The sequence below is a fragment of the Manihot esculenta genome, chromosome 15 (genome assembly GCF_001659605.2).
Source record: "Manihot esculenta cultivar AM560-2 chromosome 15, M.esculenta_v8, whole genome shotgun sequence".
Classification (NCBI taxonomy): domain Eukaryota; kingdom Viridiplantae; phylum Streptophyta; class Magnoliopsida; order Malpighiales; family Euphorbiaceae; genus Manihot; species Manihot esculenta.
This window is the reverse complement of record NC_035175.2, coordinates 15,791,898-15,798,878: the sequence shown is the minus strand read 5'-3', so window position 1 is coordinate 15,798,878 and position 6,981 is coordinate 15,791,898. Positions and strand designations below refer to the sequence as shown.

The window sequence follows — 6,981 nt, the reverse complement described above, 5'->3', positions numbered from 1 at the left end:
AGGGATTTTTGAATCGGTCCATCCGTGGTGTGATTTATTTGTGCAGTGACGCATTTCATGATAGCATGTTTTAAATATTCTTTTTTTTACAGTTCTACTGACTGGGCTTTGTAGCTCACCCCTCTCCCCTAACCCCCAGGTTTGCAGGTACGGGATAGATAGAGAAGACAAGAAGAAAAAGTCATATGTATGTAATAGTTAGTTTGTGGACATGACAATTGTATTATGATGAAATGTAAAAATATTCAGGATGTTATGTAATGAGGTTATTGAGGATAGAGTTGTGCTTGACCATAATATATTGTTAATCCCTTTTGTATATACATGATCTTATGTTATGATGTTTATGTAAACTAACTCAACACAGGTTGTTTTGCCTATAAGGCTTGATGAGATCCCACAGAGGGACTATGTTATGTATATGATCAGAGTATGCACAGGTTGAGTTAGTTGATGACAGTATGTATGAAGAAAAGTTTAAATTTTTATGCATGTTGTTGATCATGTATGGGATTATACAGGTTTACAGGTTTTATGTCAGGCTTGCTACGGGTCCCGGCGGCCTTAAGTCGACCCGGATCCTAGCGCCGGTAGCGGTCCGATTTTCGGGGCGTTACATTTAGAGTCTCCTTCATGATACCTTCCACCTCATCAACCCGAGTCTTCAGCCTCGAGCATTCCTCTGCCAAGAGCCTTCTATCTGTTTCTTGAGCACCAAACTCATGCCTCAAGACCTTATTACGCTCCTTGGCCATATAGGCACAGAGGGCCCTCTCTAGAGCAAAATGCATAATGTTGTCAAAAAGCTTATCTGCCTCGACCTTGTTCAGGCGACAACGGTCCCCGGGCCTTAAAGCATTCTTAGTTATAGGACGGCCAAGTTGGGATCCTCAAGGAGAGAAGGTGTTTGAGTTAGAGCCAGCTCCAAGCGTTAGATGCTAGGAGGCCACAAGGAATCATACCTCATGGATGCAGGAATGGGCTCAATAGAAGTGGGGACTACAGTAGAAGGCTCGGGAACTGGGACAGATGCAGAGGTATCCATTGCAGAAGACTCAGGCTGCAAGGGAACCGACTATTGTATTATAGGTTGGGGAGGAGGAAGAGGAAGCATGATCACTTCTTTGCTCGACGAGTACGATTGGAAAGGAAACCGGTTGCCCCAGCGACAGCCTTGCCTTTGCAGGCAGCATATGCCACTTCAGTAAATTTGCTTCTAGACCCAGCCATATCTACGTAAATTGAAAAGTAAGAAGTAAGGCGGTTTCAAATTTAAAAGAAGGCAGAAAGAAAAAACACCATGGTCTCGAGCCAGAGAAGTGCTCTCCCCAAGACTGGGATCACTGGGAAAGTGAAGATCACGAGTTTAGCTCGTTTGGAGATGACTTTGCTAAGAAAAAATGTTGTTCCTCACCGCCGTGGTGATGTCCATTTTCTTTGGGGAATTAACCATCATCAAAAGAAAGTTTAGAGCATCATCCTCATCCCTCCGTAGCTGGACCCCATCCTTCCTCAACTCCACCCACAGGTTCCAACTCGTTCGGAGGCACCCAAAACCTCTGAATGTCCGGTGACGGAGGATAAAAAACTTGTCTTTCCATCATTTTAATAAAGATGGTATGTGTTAAAATATTATCTGGCATTTTCGACCGTTAAAAATCAAAACTCTTTCTTTTTGTGAGTACCCAAATGGTACAATTGGAAGAAGAGGGCCACGCTCGACTAGATATTGTTTTTAAGACAAACAAACCTGAAGGTCACCAAAATTCTCCATCCATTAGGATGTAGTTAGGCGATTACAAATTTATGAAATAAAAGGACCTCAATCGAATGGGTCTATGGGGAACCGAAGACCCATCTTTAGCCGCTTTTTGAAGATTATAATAATATCTTCTGCAGATATTGAAGAGCTAAGTAGGAAAAAGGGCATGAGCAAGGGAAGATCAATCTCAAAAAGCCACGTGCCTCAAATTGTGAAAATAATTGTCACCTTCGAATCTAAAAAATTAAAAACCAATGGGGGACCTCTGATTTATATCATGATCGCCTAAAATAGGCCATGAGTTGTCACCACAAAATTAGCGTCACGTGGCAAGAATCTGATAAGTAAGTAACGCGGTTCCATTCGAGGAAAAAAAGATCAGAACACCTTAACACCCAGTTCATCATCAAGACTCACCTTCACCTAGATAGAACGAGTCTCGGTATAAAGTTAATGTTAGCAGGCACAATTAAGCGGGCTCCCATTACGTCTATAATCACGAAATCCCCGACCAGTAAACTCCACAGGATCCCTTATCAGGTTAGCCGGCCATATCATTGCCAGATTATTGGAAATACTATATTTAACTCCATCTGCTTAAAGTATAAAATCCAACAATCACAGAGACAAAGATACGCAATTCTTATACAAGTACACTTGAGTTCTAAGTAATTTTCTATGTTCGCCCTATTTTTCAATTTATTGACTTGAGTGTTAGAGTGGCTGTCATGAACACCCACCACCTCACCTTCTTTTTCTTACAAGTTTAACTAATCACAGATAACTCTCAAGGTCTAAAATAAACGGGATTCTTGGCATATCTGTGAATTATCTTTACATCTAACATATTTTATTATTGCATCTCATATGATAATTTTAACCTTGGTCAACCCATATATATTTCTTTTTTTTTTTTTTGAATTTATGTTTTAAAAATTAAACAGTTTAATGTTGAATTTTATTCCTATATTTATTGAAAAGGTTTAGTTTATCTTATTTTTAACTTTCTGTTCAAATCAATCCATACATTTTGATATAATCTCAATTTAGCACAAATTGAGCTTCTTAAGTTTTGATTTAAGTCAAGTAACAAAGAATTTTAACCTAAAAATTAAGAAATTAAGCTTTTTAATTTTTTATATAAATCAAGATCGAACTTAACAAATTTAATCTAGAAATTTTAATTTTTGAGCTAAAATAAATCCTTTTTCTAATTAGTGAATAGCTACAGTAAATCCAAGAGAAAGTTTTATACATTTGAAACGAAGAATGATTATCAGTATAAACTTTTAAAGAATAGTTGACAAGAAAAACTAGATATCTTCATTAATAAAATTGTGTTTTATGTACATTAAAAATTATCTAATTAAGAATAAAATATATCTAGCAATATAATTATTTCATCCTGAGATAAAGGCTTTATTTAATAATTATTTTAAATACCATCTCTAGTATAGAGATTGAAAGTGTATATTACGAAAAATTATTTTTTATAATATTTGATTTATTAAAATTGGCTATTAAAATAGCTAATTACTATTAAATTAATTAATATTATTAAATAAGAATATGATATATACATCTACATCAAGCGGATAAATTGCATGTTGAGATCTATTAGTTATTTTTTTCTAATTTATAGATATTAATTAAAATTTGTATGAATCATTGTATATTCAGCTAACAAGTGGATGAATAGGCTAATTATTAGTATAATTTTGGCTTTTTAATTAATATAATAATATTGACTGCTATATAAAAGCATTTTAACTTCACTAACAGAAATATTGTTTTATGGTTTGACTGTTAACTGTAGATCTTTAAATTATTTTTTTTATATATATGATTTAGGTAGACTATTTTTAAGTTATATTTTTAATTTCAAGCGGTAAAATGATAAATTTATTTTTATCTGATCGTGGAAAGATTTACAATTAGTATTTTTTAAATAGTTATAGAGAAAAAGGTCAGCCAAAGGGTTTCTGGTTCCATGGTGTAGTGGTTAGCAGTCTGGACTTTGAATCCAGCGACCTGGGTTCGACTCCCGGTGGGACCTGTTGATTCAATAAGAAATGAAATTAATTTAATTTTTTTTCCTTTAAAATCTATTAAGTAAATCAACCACTCAGTTAAATCAGCTAAATTAATTTAATGATTATTATTTTAACCCCATATTTCTATTTTATTTGTTTGAAAATGTACACTTAATAGTAAATCTTTTTCTAGTTTTTTTTTAAAATTAATTACAATTTATTCTTATAGTTTAATGAAAAATACACATTAGTTTCTTTATTTTTAAGAGCTAACTATTTAATTTGTATAAATTTTAAGAGCTAACCATTGTCATATTATCTTTAAAGTACTAATTTGTGGTATATATTTAAATTAAAAAGACTAAATTATTATAATGTAAAAAGACTAAATTTTGAATAAAGTAAAATAATCTTATTTTATATAGAATAATTTGTTGGTTTTTCGACAAAAAGAAAATAGTAGGTTTCTAAAAATGTGAAACCATCATTACGGATTTTCATTTAAAAAAAAAAACCATAATTATATTTGATAATATACTAGGAGAGAATTGGAAGTATTTAAGGATTATATAGGATGTTTTTCACCTGGACAAATAATCAAGAAAAACATGTTAAAATTTTGAAAAAGTTTGACAAATGTTTAGTAAATATGACTTGGTTGAATTAAGGAAAGGGTTTGTAACATAACTGGTAATACTATGTATATAGAGTTTGGAATGAGTTGAAGAGGTTAAAGGGGAGCTCAAGTTGCAAATGTTAGAGAAGTTGCAAATAAATTTATATGCAAACCCTCAAAATGATATTTTACTAGATGAAAAGAGAGTTGTGATTTAACATTTCAGAAAGTTATTAAAGCAAAGGAAAATTTTTTATAGGCAGAAATCCAGATCAATATGAATACAGATAGAAGATGTTAATACTGTTGAAGTAGTTTAATATAATTAGTCATTGCCTATTGCTCAATCATTTACTAGTTCATTACTAAAATATTGACAAACAAAATAGGGAATATTTTAAAAAGGATTTTTAAACCTACTTAGTTTGATTTTGTATTTAATAGAAGAATAATTGACAATATCTTCTTAGACCATGAGATGATTAGAAATTATCATAGGGATGTCGGACCTCCTAGGTGTTGAAAAGTGGTAGAAAAAGATATAGAAATTAAATGAAAGATGAGCAGAATATTTGCTTGAGGCGTGATAATAATCACTGTCCTTAAGAATAATTCGCCGACGGTTGTGTATCCTCCAGGATTTAAAAGCCTTCTGAATTACAAGTAATCCAGGAGCAGGAGCAAGAACAACAGCAATTATTAATCACCCAGAAATATAGCAGAAGCAATAGACAGAAAGAGAAGTATTTGTTTTTTGTGTGATCCTGAATAACGTAAATACACTGCTATTTATAGTGCTTAACGTTATTCAAATCTACAATATCAACTAAAAATATGGTTCAGTTAAAATAAAGATTATGATATCCACAATATCAGCTAAAAATAAGGTTCAGTTAAGATAAAAATTAAGATATCCGCAATATCAGCTAAAAATATAGTTTAGTTAGGATAAAGATTAAAATAACTTAAAGTGGAAAAAATCTTTTTAACCAACTTAAAATCTGTAACTTATTTCAAAATATTTTGAATTACTTATTATTCTTTTGAAATAATTTGTTAAATATGTAACAATACCCCACTTATTTCAAAAGAATTAGAACATAAATTTAAGTAAAATATTTTCTGGGTATAGTACAATGTATTAATTTTGGTGTCTTTTGGACTATGAACCAAAATTTGATTAAGTGAAAGATAATTTACTGAATATTTGGTGAAGTTTAAACTTCTATGAACCAAACAATTCTTAGTGTAAATTAAACTTTTCACCAATCACAATGCACTTTCACAATTCTGCTGTTTGATGCGGTGTTGCGCTAATAAGCCATGCGCGTGCCTGGAAGTTCATGAGAGCTCTAGAAATTTGCCTTCAATCTCATAGGAGCAGCTCCACTCCACTCTCATATATGTCATTTCATCAAGTGTATACTGCAGCTTATACACCACCTATAAAAGATATGGAAATAATTAAGAGTTTTAATTCAACCTCACTTTTTTTGCAGTTTTAGCACTAACACCACAGGTAGGACTTTATAAAGTGCTTAATATAGATCAACTAATGATTTGTTATTACCCATATGAACCTATTTCATGGGATCGCCAATCATATAGGTTGGGTTACCATCATTGTTGACTTCCTCCAACAGGATGTAGTCCCATACCCCTTTATGTTTCGTTTATTAATTTCTTTCCCAATGGTTTAGTCAGAGGATCGGCCAAATTCACTTCTTATTTCACATAATCAATAGATATAACTCTATCTTTTAGCAGCTGCTTTATCACATTATGTCTCAACCGAATGTGCCCATTTTTACCATTAAAAATTTTATTTTTTGCAATAACTATTACAGCTTGGCAATCACAATGAATAGACACAAAAGGTGTTAGTTTCATTCCTAATGGAATGCCTGCCAAGAAGTTTCTCAACCACTTGGTCTCATTACCAGTCAAATCTAGAGCAATAAACTCTAATTCCATGGTTGATCTAGCAATAACAGTTTATTTTGCTGATTTCCACGATATTGCTCCACCACATAGGATGAAAATATAACCACTAGTGGATTTGATCTCATCTGAATCTAAAATCCAAGTGGGAAATCCACTATATAGAATACCATAATTTATGGTACCTCTTAAATATTTCATTAAACGTACCAAAGCATTCCAATGATTATGGTTAGGACTTTAAATGTACCTGCTCAGTCTACACACTGCATAAGCTATATCTGGTTGAGTAAAATTCATCAAATGAATTAAACTTCCAATAATTTAAGCATATTTAGACTACAGCATCTCCAACATTTTTCTTTAACTGACTGTTAGCATCAAATTGAGTGTTTACAGGTTTCACATCAAAATTCTCAAATTTCTTTAGAAGTTTTTTAACATAATGTTCTTGAGTCAACATTAACCCATGATCATTTCGTACAATTTTCACACCCAAAATTACTTTACCTTCTCCCATGTTTTTCATTTCAAATTTAAAAGATAAAAATTATTTTGTTTCTTCAACTACATCTAGACATGAACAAAAAATGAGCATATCATCCACATATAAGCATATAATTACACAA

General features: G+C 32.3%; 1 non-coding gene across 1 annotated transcript; it reads left to right on the top strand.

Moving 5' to 3' along the window:
- Positions 1-3,746: 3,746 nt before the first annotated feature.
- TRNAQ-UUG lies at positions 3,747-3,818 on the top strand. The gene has a single exon. It is a non-coding gene; the product is annotated as a tRNA-Gln (tRNA).
- Positions 3,819-6,981: the final 3,163 nt, after the last annotated feature.